The sequence below is a fragment of the Mustela nivalis genome (assembly GCF_964662115.1).
Source record: "Mustela nivalis genome assembly, chromosome: 5".
NCBI classification, from domain to species: Eukaryota; Metazoa; Chordata; class Mammalia; order Carnivora; family Mustelidae; genus Mustela; species Mustela nivalis.
Genome location: NC_139024.1, coordinates 96,194,264 through 96,207,747, shown reverse-complemented (window position 1 = coordinate 96,207,747; position 13,484 = coordinate 96,194,264). Strand labels below are relative to the sequence as shown.

The following is a 13,484-nucleotide window of genomic DNA, read 5'->3' as shown; positions in this document are numbered from 1 at the left end:
TAACATATCGCAAATGGAGGAGCTATGTTATCTGACCAATGGGCATCTTCAAAATGGACTGTTTGAACCTAAAGAAATATGACATAATCTAAACCTGTTGCTCTTTCTCACCAATGAGAGCTGCTAAGTTACCAGTTGCAGAAACACAGCCCAAATGCATAATTCGATTTCCTCTCCAACAGAAGGAAATCTTCTTTGAAAAGAAAATGCTTTCTCTACTTTTTTTTTTTTTTTATCATGAAAAAACTGTATTTATATTTAGCCAGCTGGACTCAGTTTAGATGATCCCAATTTTGTTGGCAACATCCAAAGCATCATAGTCAGGGGCCAGCCGAACGTATGCCTTCTTCTCTCCATCAGGCCTGATTAAGGTGTTGACCTTGGCTACATCAATGTCATAAAGCTTCTTCACAGCCTGTTTGATCTGGTGCTTGTTGGCCTTGACATCCACAATGAACACAAGTGTGTTGTTGTCTTCTATTTTCTTCCTGGCTGACTCAGTAGTCAGGGGGAACTTGATGATGGCATAGTGATCAAGCTTGTTTCTTCTGGGGGCGCTCTTTCGAGGGTATTTGGGCTGCCTTGGGAAACGCCGAGTCTTGGGTGGTCCGAATGTAGGTGATGTGCGGATCTTCTTTTTTTTGTGCCTGTGGATGTCTTTTAGCACCGCTTTCTTGGCTTTCAAAGCCTTTGCTTTGGCTTCGGCTTTGGGAGGGGCAGGGACTTCCTTCTTAGCTTTCAGCGCCATCTTCGTAAAAGGGTGCTTTCTCTACTTTTTAAAAACTTTTTATGTAGAAAGATTATCAAACTTACGCAAGTATTACAAAAATAGAACCAGGAACTTCTGTATTCACCTAGATTCAGTTCTACTACATTTGTTACCTTCCTCCCTCTCTTCTTCTCTCTTTCTGTCCTGAACTATTTGACAAGGAGTTGCCCATACCACACCCTTATATCACAGTATAATTGCAAAATCACAAAACCTAACATTGATGCAATACTATTTTCTAACATGGTATTCATATTTAAATTTCATCAATTTCCTCAATAAATCCTTCTAGCAATTTTTTCTTTGGTCCACATCCTATTATGGGATCCTAATTTGCATTTGGTTGCATGTCTCTTTAGTCTTCTCTAATCTGAAAGAGTTCCTTGGCCATTCTTCATCTTCCCCAACACAAACTGATACTTTTGAAGACCACATACCAGTTGCTGCATATATGGTCCCTACATTCAGATCTATAGGATGTGTCCTTGTGATCAAATTCAGATGATGCCCTCCCCCCCCTCTTTTTTTTTTTTTTTTTGCAAGAAATCAAAGTGCATAGTGACAACACAAGTGACATTTTCTTCTCAGTATATTACGTCAGGAGGCACACAGCACTGGTTAAGACGCTGCTAACCAGATTTCTCCACTGATAAGTTAAAAGTCTCCCCTGATGTCCTCCATTCATATTCAGTTCAATAACAACTCCATTCCATTCTCCAAGGCTCAAAGAACACATTAGTAGAAATACTTCTCCTATATCCAAACAGTAAATAAGTTGAAATCATTCTTTATACTTTGATAAAAAAAATCATTCATGCTATGGACTATTTTACCAGTGTATTTGTTTTAAAATCTTAAATTTACAATAGAGAATTGAAAGCTTTACCTGGTGTTAAGAAAATTTCTGGCATCAAAAAGCAAGTAGAAGAGTTATTTAGGAGGGAGGAAGCCTTCTCTTGCCTCAGTCTTATTAAATGTCTGCCTAGCTGTAATGTAAACATAATACTTTAGGGTCCTAAATATCAGGCTTTCGGTGAGAAAGAAAAATGCCATTACTTGCCATTTTATTTGCTCATTCCTTAATTCATTCTTTATTTCTTCTTTCTGTCTTTCTATCTTACTTTCCTTTCTATTCCTGTATTCCCATCACTCATTCCTTCCTTAGATAATCATTCAACTTACTTTTTGTCTTCCTGTGCTCCAAACTCCTCATGGTTAGATGCCAACAAGCAGAAATATTTCTCAGAAATCAGTGCCCTCCTTTCCTCTCTTGCTTCTACCTTTGACCTGACACATAACCCCTCCTTAGGAACAAGGTAATTGGACACACACACACACATACACTTACAAGTCATCTAATTCATTATTTCACTATTGAGCTAAATTTTTATAGTCAAATTGATAAGTGTGTATTTTCTGTTACAATTTCGAGAACTCTAGCATAGTAGGATGTCTGCTGGCCTCTAGAAGATTTCCAGAGAATCAGCTGAGAATCTCTTCATTCCTTGTTACGGGGCAAGCCTATTAACTTTCAAATCTCCCTTTATTTAACCAACCCTATGAGGTCCATAATTTTCCAGAGAACTTGGAAGAGATTGAATGAAACAGAATATGTGAAGGCACACTATACAATGTAAAAAACTAGAAGCTATTGTTTTCATGATCCTTTTCAACAAAAGAATTTACTTGGAATTGGCTTAAAGCTCCAATCTAATACTCATGTTTATGCACTGGTTCTGGAGATATTAATTAAAGGAGAAAAGGTATCTCAGTTGGAATGATAAAATTTCAAGATACTAAAAGGACATTGGATTCCCTCTATGTATATCCTGGGAGCCCTACAACCGAAAATGAAGATTTGGTTAGCTCAGTGATTTATTTAACAGAGGAGAAGAGGAAGAAGGAAATGAAGAAGAGCAATTTATATATCTGTGTGTTTATCTATCTTCATTTATATCTATACCTATATCTATCCTGCTCTTTATGTGTATATATATATGTGTATATACATATATAAACATATACATGTATATATATGTATGAAGTGGGGGAGCAAGGGAGAGAGAGAGAGCAACTTGGTTTTATTTACTAAATCCCTCTCAAAGAAGGAGGAGGAGGAGAGGGAAAAAAGAGAAGAAAGAGAAAGAATAAGAAAAACTTTAAGAATATCCCTCTGTCACACAGTTCTGACTAAAAGCTCTGAGGAGTTGTCATATAATGGACTCAACTCTACCACTACTTCAATAGTATATGTGATGGCCCAGTGTCTTTTGATGAATGTTAAGCATTAAGTTGTTTGTTTTTCTTCCCTAAAGAAAGAACCAAATGCATTGCTGGTGCTTTGCTTTCCTTAATGCCACTATTGTGCAGGAATTCGCTCAGCAAGCTAGGGGAATAGCATGTGGATATTGAATACAAAGAGGCAGCAGGTTCCAAACACAGCCTCGAAAAGAGGAGGTTGTCCCTGTACCCTGCATGGGATAGAATGAAACTGTGTTTTGTCCAAAGTTAAAAAGCCTGACCTGCGGGTCCTTCGAGGAGAAAAAGATTTCCTACGAAGGTGACATCTGGATTCTCTCCCTGCTTCTGCTACTGCTACTGTTTTTACCACCATTTTCTATATTCCTATTTTCTCACTGCAACTGTCAAAATTTAAGTTTGAAAATATTTTATCCAGCCCTCTTGTACTAAATAGTTGGGATGAGGGAGAAGTTTATGATTTCCCAAGCAGATATATTTTAAAAGGGCTAAAAGGCCCCACTACTTCTTCCAGAAATTTTAATAAGCATATAGAAATAGCCAGCTGGCTAATCCTGGGAATGTCCCCCCTCCCTGCTCATTTTATAGAAAGATCCTGTGGTCAGGAAATATAAAGCTTTCAACACATTGACCACAGCTAGGATTATAGCCTCATATGGTAGAGCTTTTTCCCACTGTCTTTTTCTGGGTGTTGGCAACCTCCTGCCACCCTCTCACGGGTGTCCAAGTCACCTTCACCCTTCACTCACCGGGGAGAACTTCAGGATTGACTGCACTAATGAGGGAGTCTGGAATTGAGACATTACATGGAAATCCATCAGTGTGATTAAACTTAGCATGCACACTGTGTGTGTTGGTACTTTCAAAGAGCCTGGCTATTAAATGGCTTCATATTTTTATACCTTTTGGCACCCTCATAAAAGGACTTAAGGAAACAGAATTTTTCCTCCACTGCTACAGATGGACTAAGGCAAATCTATACTAAGAAGCTATAAAATAATTTGAAACCTCTCAGGTTCATTGATAAATCAAGTCATTAGCTCTGCAGAGTATTTTTAAATGTATGAAAACATATATTAATAAGGTTATATGTGCATGTAAAGGCAGACATGTGGTGGGAAACCTATTACATTGCAAATAAAGTAAAACCTCATTAATTCAGAGTCACTTAAATCAGAATTTCTGATCAAGATCTGGCTGAGCGAAGTTTGCCTTTACCATATCAATGGAGAAAAGACTTGCTGAACAAATTGCTAGTGTAAATAAAGATTACAGGGAGAGTATATAAACTGTTTAAGAGAAGACACTGTTTTCAGTATCCTCCAGCACTTGGGGAGCACCCATTTACATACAAATAATTGAGAGTATAATTACAAGGCAATCTTATGTATTAATCAAAGTTAGTACTCTAAGGATTTCTAAAAGGAAGATTTAATTATTGCAGGTCCACTTCTATATACTCAAAAGAGGTAATACTGCATCCTTTTAAAATACTCTATGGTTCAGACTTCTCACAAACGTATCACACCTTAGTTCAGTTGATGCACATTAGTACACTATTAAAATATATATCATGCTATTATACATTCATATTCTAGCTTTATTATTTTGCATTTTAAGGACTATAAAAAAGTATGTGTGCATTTCTGTGGCATGGATGGATACATACTTGGATTAAGTATGGCTATGGAATGATCTAGATAAGAGCATCAAACTTATGTGTTCTGCCACTTTCCTGCAAGAGGAACTTGGTTTCTCAACCTGAGCCTAGGTTTCCTACCCGCAAAACCAAGAAAGGTGTTTTAATACCTATCTTACATCTCAGATAGATGTCTGAGGATCATATGCAAGGATCAAATTAAATGTTGTTACTTAAGTTGATGAAAATACTTCAAAAAGTGAAATGCAAACATTTTATCTACATGACAGATACTTATCTTTGATTTAGAAGGAAATGTTGATGAGGCACAGCATATTAAAATGCCCGGAAACAAATTTCAAATTCATTATTACCTGAAAAAAATACTATGTCCTGGCTTGGAGTGAAACTATAGTAGAGGAAATTGAACCAAACACCTACTCATTCTTTTTGCCACCTACAGTGCAGTATTAGGGATCAAAATCATAGGTATTTTAGCAATTTGTAGAAATCTTTTAGGTTTTAAAAATCTGAGATTCCTTACATGGGTAAGTGAAAATCTCACAAGTGGACAGAGTTTGGGACACACAGGATGGGTCAATTCAAAGAGCAGATAAAACAGTATGCCCTAACCGATAGCCTTTGCAGCCCAGTTCATCTACTGTAATGTAGCCAAGACTAGCGTAATAACTAGGACATAGGAAGCCCTCAACAATAACCTGTTGTACAATGATGTCTCTTGGCCAGCTATCAGCTAATCCTAGAGAGATTCGCAAATACTTGCCTTCAAGAACAAAAGACTGCAAATTTTACAAGGTAAAAGACCAGATCAATCTTGTTACTGATGTATCACCAAATCCTCCAACTTAATAACTGCTTAATAAGAATCTACTGGATGAATTAGCAACTACTATATGCCATATTTTATGTAAGTTGATTGAAACATTCCGTTTACCCTTAAAGTTTATGATATAAGGTGGCCAGAAAGAGATTTTTATAATGAGACAATGAGGCAAGTGCCATATTTTGAAGAAAGTACTCTGAGAGCATAAAGCACTGATTTGTTATCTTGTGCACATTAGGATCGTCTGGGGATCTTGTGAAGCCGTACCACTGTCTCAGAGTAAATACATCAGAGGATGGAGCTTGGACATCAGTATCTTTAAAAACTGTCTCTAGGTCACTTTAATGTGCAGCCAGGGTTGAGAACCATGGGAAGAGAAGTTAAAGAGTATAACAGTAGGTAAAGGAGTCAGGAAAGTAATTTTTCTCAGATGAGGTCATGTTTATACCAGGCCTATTCGTCCCTATGACCCATCAAGATCAGAAAAATGCTAAGATAGCTTCTGCTTCCAAATTTCCAGCAGTGTCTCCTCTCCAGAGAGACCCTGTGAAGTTCTAAATCCCAAGGACTTAAAGGGATAACAGAGGATCTTAAGAGTCCTAAATAGAGTTCACAAGAGAGTAAGATTCAGTATCTCAATCTGCAACAAGCCTGAAAGAAAAGAGAGGACAAGGAACTTGTGATTCTCAAATAGATGAATTGCCTGATGTTGCCTAATTTCTTCATTTGGGGAGTTCTTTATATGTGGTCATATGCAAGGAAATGTGTTTTATGATTTATTGAGGACTGGTATGATCTGAGAAGTCAAGGTATTAACTTTGTCATAAGTTTCAGTCATGTTCAAACTTAATGTTAACTTACATTTGCTTTTATTTAAAAGTGAACAAACTGGTCCACCATATTAGGAAGGAAAACAATGGAGTCCTTTATCTTACTATCTTGACCCTCCAATCCCAATTAAGTTGGAGGAACGATTTTGACCCTCTTCTTATAATTAATGCCCAAAATTTCAATGCCAAAAGAACACCCATTATAAGAGATGTGTTTTTCAAAATACTGTACTTTAGTCATAGGAGATCTGTATTTTTGTTTTAAAGCCTCTTCTTCAAAACTACTAAAGTATATGTAGGAAAAAAAAATCCAACAATCTTATCAAGAATAAAAACCAAAGCCCAGGGTGCCTAGGTGGCTCAGTCCTTAAGCATCTGCCTTCGGCTCAGGTCATGATCCCAGGGTTCTGGAATCAAACCCCTCATCAGGCTCTCTGCTCGGCGGGAAGCCTGCTTCTCTCTCTCCTACTCTTGTGTTCCCTCTCTTGCTGTGTCTCTTTCTGTCAAATAAATAAATAATCTCTTATAAATACATACACACATACATATATACATGTATACATACCAAAGCCCTAAGACCTTCTATAGAGGAAAAAGCATTTGGAACTAATTGTGGTTCTACCAGGAGCTACACGCATAAGGTTGGATAAGTCATTCTCTAAGTATCTGTAAAATAAAGCGTTGAGGTTGGTGATGATAGGAGAATCGTTTCCATGCTACCCTCCTGTTCTACTTTAAATTTGACATATTAACAACAATTCCCAAATGCATCCAAGGCAGGCAAGAGAATATCCAGAGGAAAGAAAAGGACAAGTCTCCCTCTAGTGTTTTCAACCTTTGTTTATTGATTTGAACATTAAAAAAAAAAAAAATCACTCCAAGTTTGACCCACCAAAACATCTTTGGATGATACATCTTTCATGTGTCATTCTAAGTATCTTAGCACCAAGGCAATGCTGTCCTGACCTGGTCATGGAAAATTTTGGAAGATTATAACTTTTGATGAGTATAGGCAGCCCAAATGGACTTTATTGGTTGCAAGAAATTTATTTCTACATAGCTATTACTCATCTAAATGAAGAGTCACACCCCTGAGCCCTATTTCTCTGCATAAGTCCGGTTGGGTATGGATAAAGTGAAGGGGCTGTTAGGTAAGTAAAAAGCAACATACAAAAGGTACTGTTATTATTACTGTTTTAGGTTTCATCATGCTTATTCAAAGACTGTAAATCAATGAGTAAAATGGTTACATGAGTGGAATGACAGGACAGGTCGTCTGAAAGGCAGTCACACTTTCAAGCCCACCACCACCAATGGATCCAACAAGTGTGTTCAACTCATCTGTACATTTACAGACCTAACAAAGCCTGAAAGAACTCATGACCACTATTGCTTCTGTAAACTCAAAAAAGGTGTTTCAGGAACATAAACCCCTCCCTTCATCACTATATATTTCATAGGTCCTTCCCCCATGTTAATGAGATTTTAGATATTACCTACAGGATCCCAAAAGCCCTAGCTATGTGAGCTTTGTAGCCAGGGGCTCATGGACCCAAAGTCTTATCCAGGAACCAGTTGGACAGAAAAGGAATTTAACATGTGTTTGATCAGCATCGTGAATTATATTATTAAACTAACCCAGGGTATGAATCATGGCAGGTCCAAAGGAGAATTAAAATCACCCAAATCTTCCCCATAGCTGGGTAGGGCCACAAAGGACCTAACTGATTATAAGGTTAGAAATGACATTTTCAAGTTCCCATCTGGAGGCATGTTTGTTTCTTGCTGTGTCAGTTTGCTCCTGAGTTCTTCAATGGTCTGTTTTGAAAGGGTGAGACTGACTGAAGCAAATGCCTCTGTCTTAAGGACTTAAAAAAAAAAAAAATCACTGAAAACAATGTAGGGATATAAACGTCTGTGCCCACAGCCAAGATAAAAAATGCAAAGTCTGGGCCACCTTGCCTTTAATTTTCTAACTGCTGTTTTGTAAGGCTGTGTCATGCTTCTCAGTTCAAACACGCTTTGGCTCTTTATTATTCATGGACCTTTTTCTCAGTCAGTGGTGTTGAATAATAAAACAGCCCAGGATCAAATGGGCCAATTCTCCACGCCTGACACCAACTGCTACTGTTCGCTGGGCTCTGCCAAGCGTTGCCTCTGATAATGAGTGGGATTTGGTTAAACAGTAAATTAATGAATAATGAAATATCCAGGTTGATCAGTTAGAGAGCACGCTTGCTTTGCCCTGGGCTAAATGCTTGGGGCAGAAATTACTCTCAACCGGCACTTGCCTGGCTGCTGGTCTGGATAACTATTTTATAGCCTATTGCTTGACAGAATGCTGGGGAGGGGTGAAACCAGTGGGGGAGAGAAAAGGAAGAAGGGCAGAGTTATTAACAACAACAAAAAAAAAAAGTGAGAGAGAGAGAGGAAGAATAACCTAGTTATCACCTTGTAGGTTTCTAAACTGCATGTGTAAGAACAAAGTCACAAATATGATCTGGAAAAGTCAGTTTCCAAAATTCCCAACACGTGTTTAACATCAAGGAGAAATGGTGAATGAAAACAGTCTTCTGTGTGTGCCTATGCACATATGCGATTAAATGTAGAACAATTCCACTACAAATTCATGTTTCCGTGTGTACATTAGAGTGATGACACGCACAGAAGCCATCCAGTGTCCAGTGGACGGGGAAACTCTAGCCTCATTTTAAAGTTTCATGCTCTAGTTCTTAAACACACACCCTTCTACAAATTTGAGAACATTAAAAATGTTTCTAAATGACCTCCATTTAAAAAAGTGTCACTGCAGAGGTGCCTGGGTAGCTAAGTTGGTTAAGTGTTTGCCTTTGGCTCAGGTCATGATCCCAGGGTTCTGGGATCCCAGAGTTCTGGGATCAAGCCCCTCATCAGGCTTCTTACTTGTTGGGGTCCTACTACTCCTTCTCCCCCTGCCCACTTGTGCTCTCTGTCTGGCTCTGCTCTCTCTCTCTCAAATAAATAAAATCTTAAAAGAAGAATTAAAAAAAATTTCACTGTAACTGAGATTCCAGGACACACATATATTACATACAATATATAATAGTCTATATGTAATATAGTCTATCACACAGTCATTCACCGAAGAGTTTTAAACTGTTATGTAGCAGGGCACCTGGGTGGCTCAGTCGGTTGAGCATCTGACTATTGGTTTCACTTTAGGTCATGATCTCATGGATTGTGGGATCAAGTCCCACATTGAGCTCCTCGCTCAATAAGTAGTCTGCTTGAAAGATCCTCTCCCTCTGCCCCCTTTCTTCAACCCCCCTCCCTGCTCACACTGTCTCTTTCAAAATAAATAAATAGCTATGTAGTTTCATGCATGGAGATATATATATATATATATATATATATATATATATACACATACATACATACTGTTTGCTCATTCATACGAGGAAATTCATATGTCCTTTACAAGAAACCACTTTGCATCATCAAAAACCCACAGCAGTGTCAAGAGGACAATACATACTAAGAAAACATCTTCTTTCACCCCGACATCTGTTTGGGAAATAAATTTCTCTAATTGATTATCCCTAGAATATCTTATTCTTTCAGAACTTTGACCCTTTCAAATGGTCTCAAGATTGGTGGGTTTCACAGTTCTACACACCAAAAGCTAAAATACTTTTCAGTCAAATAACATGTCAAGTTGTTTGGCTTTGGCTTGGTGATGGTTTGTTCTCAGGTGGAAGAGAGAGAAGAACCTTCACAAAAGTGGTGGGAGAAGGAGTATGTCTTCAGGAACCTAATTTAACAGTCTTTACAATTGGAAGAAAACTCAGAACAAGACTGGAGAGAGGTGAACATTATTTTCTTTTTGTGGTAGAGTTGACAAATGATAAGATTGTTTTAAAAAATTTTACACAGGCTAACAACCAGAGGGGCAATATGAATTACCTATAACTTCAATGTTCATATTACTATGCTCAATTTCTTAGGTAGGTCCTATGAAGCAACAGGCCTAGTGGCTAATATTCCCCTAGTTTCATCCTGTAAAACAGTGTCATAGCCAAAATTTTTACCTCTCCACACCAGCAACCAAACCTCTCTCCCCCAAGAAAAAAATAAAATGCTCTAATTGTCTTTATTACTTTCAGACACTGGCCACCAAACACAGATGTTCACTATTGAGAATTAAAGGAAGGGTAAAAGGTCAGAGGGACCCGGATCAGCTAGATCATTCTTTGGATTATTTGGCCCCATTGTCTTGAATGGCTCTCATTTTTTGAAGAAGAAAAGAATATTTAGATTGAACATAAAAGTGAATGAATCACTCATGTGGGCCCATTTTGTTGGTAGGGCTCTTGCCTGTGCTCCCTGCTTCTTAAAGACAGCAGAAGGGAAAGTGTGTGAATTCATTAAAAAGATTAAAGAGTGCTTCTGCTTCAACTCTTAGAAGCTTCCTATCTATAGGAATCTCTGGTCAAAAGAATTTGGTCCTAAAAAGAAGATCCCTAGAACAAACTTTCCAACACATGGGGCTTTCATGGCAAAGAAAATTCACACTGGTAACTGTTCCACTGTGGCTGTTTTTTGTTTAGTCCAATTCTTGGGGACTTCTCACACTGTGAAATGTGTGTGTGGGGGGGTGTGGGTGTGGGCGTGCACACGTAAATAGCCCTAATGATAATGCCCCCCCCCAAAAAAGGTGTCTCATCTAGTTTCCTGGTAGAATGATTTATAAAGTAGGATAACATATACACAAAATTCATCCTGGTCCAGGATTAATACATTGCTCTCAAAGTTAGTGCTGGCACCTTTTCTCCCCCTCCTTTTTTTTTTTCTTTTGTGAGGGCTGAGGGGGACACTGAGGTTTGATTTGGTTTTATATTGTTTTATTTGTCTTGACTGTGATTTTCCCAGGCATTTTGTACAATCCCTCACTGCCTCTTTCCAAACCTAGAACTGTCGACATTTCAACAGTAAAAAAAAGATTTCTGTGTAGAAGCTGTCTAAAATCCTATTTCTTTAGAAGCTCAGATTATGGTCGCACTCACTTTTGCCACTTGAACAGCCACGGGCCCTTCTGTACTCAGGTGTTTCCTAGCTGCCCAGCTTCTAATTGCGCATCCGGATGCCAGGTTCTATCCGCTCAGGACCCAGTGGTTCACCCTGTGAGCAATAAAACTCACTGGGTTCACTCGATCCTCCTTCCCTTCCATCTGCCGCAGTATAGGTCTGACCTGGGTCAAGTTTCCACTCCAGAAAAGACTCACACCACCAGTATCAGTCCCAAGGAAGCTCCCCTTCCCACAATATCCCACTGTTCTTGTGCTAGCTTCTTTTCTCTGGTCACTTGATAAATGTCCGTACAGGAAGGGACATTTGTTACAGAGGGCGGACTCTGGCCTCCCCCAAATATTCGCATATATGCCCTGCCCATGCCCGCCCTTCAGTGAAGTGTGTTGGCTAATGACATTCGACAGCCACATCCTAGAAACGTTGGCTAATATCCCCACTAACAGGCACGTCCAGGACGTTAACTGGTGGGCGAGTTACAGATGACTGCCAGAGTTGCCCTTCTTGCGGTCTGGGCAAGTCACGCTTTGCTAAGTCCATTGGCTATTGTACTGCTTTTTAATTTTTTTTTTTTTAAGCATTTTTATGCAGAGGCCTCTCCCGGCAGCAGGTGTGACCTCTACTTGGGTCTGGACGCCTCCCTGCTTGAGTCAGTTCCAGAAGGCCGCAGACCTTCGGAGGGAAGAGAGAAAGCGAGAAGAAGCAGGGTGGGCAGAACGAATAAGGTTTCGAACAAGTGGGCAAAAACCACCGCCTGACCTGGCTAGCTTGTGACCTGTGTGGCACGTATTGAACTTGTATGACAAAACTGCTCCCTCAGTCTGAACACACACACACTCACACACACACACAGCCCACACTACAGCCGGGTTGTTTTGTTTTGTTTTGTTTGTTTGTTTGTTTGTTTTTGTTTTTTTTTTTTTTTCAAACTCGGAGCCTCAGTCCCGAAGACGCACAGCAAAAACCCCTGCAAGCGTGTGCGCGTCCCGGGCAGTAGCCGGGGCTGGAGTCGCGCCCCCGAAGCGCGGTGGCGCGTGTGTCCGCGCGTGCGTGATTCTTGACACCCGACCCTGCGGCGGGGAGAGCGTGCCTACACCCGGGCAGCGGCGCGGGATGCGTGGGCTCGGCGGAGGCAGGGGCGGCGCACGCGTGCTACGTGCGTGCGCACGCAGACACCTTGCCTGGGTGTCAGTGTCACCCGCTTGGTGCCCCGGCTGAGCGCTGCTGCTCCAGACTGCGTTCTGGAAACATGCGGGAAGGGCGGTGCCAACTAGTGACCTGAGGGAGGGCAGGGAATCGGGATCCAAGCAAGAAAGTGGACCCCAGGAGACGTTTGAGCGACCTCATCCAAAAGAAGCGACGGGGTTATTTATGAGCCCTGATTTAAAACTAGTGGCTGCTAGGGAAGTGAAAAAGGAACTCACCCCAAGCTATGAGAGAAGCTATAGTCTCACGAATGCTGTTTATGACGATATAAATCAACGTGGAGCTTGTGATGGGAAATACGGAGAGAGTGAGTTTGGGGTAGAAACGAGGGAACAAAGTCAAAAAGGAAAAATGAGTTTTCGCCCTCTTTTTCACCCCACCCCCTCTCCCTCTGCCTCTGTGCCTTTCCTTCCTTCCCCAGGAGCTTAGGATTCCAACCAGGAAGCTAGGGAGGGTGTGCACACCCCATCCCGGGTGGAGTCGGCTCGAATCTTCCCCAAGTTTAAAGGAGGCTCGTTACAGGACGAGGGAATACATGTAAATAAACAACTTGGAAGATTTATGGGAAGGAGTTCAATTTTATAGGACTGTATTTATAGAGCCAGCGCTGGCTCACTTATAAATAGATTAATGGAGAGCTAAAATTAATGGACTTGTGAGCTGCGCGTTTAATTTCTGTGGCTTCTACGTAACAGACAACCGCCCTTTCGAAGTTCAAGCATGGAAGGCAGCTTGCTGTCAGGGAGCCCCGATCTCCCTCAGGAAGGGACACATCCCTTTAGGCCAGCACCCCTCTAGGGACTCTAGGCTCTGGTTGCCCTAGGTTTTATTTGCAAATGAAGGAAAAGAATGTGGCCTCATTAAAAAAAAAAA

The 13,484-nt window shown here is 40.3% G+C and overlaps 1 pseudogene across 1 annotated transcript; it reads right to left on the bottom strand.

Annotated features, from left to right (window-relative positions):
- Window positions 1–210: 210 nt before the first annotated feature.
- On the bottom strand, window positions 211–748 carry LOC309865609 (large ribosomal subunit protein uL23 pseudogene; annotated as a pseudogene). The gene has a single exon. The product of its transcript is annotated as a large ribosomal subunit protein uL23 pseudogene (transcript).
- Between the last annotated feature and the right edge of the window lie 12,736 nt (window positions 749–13,484).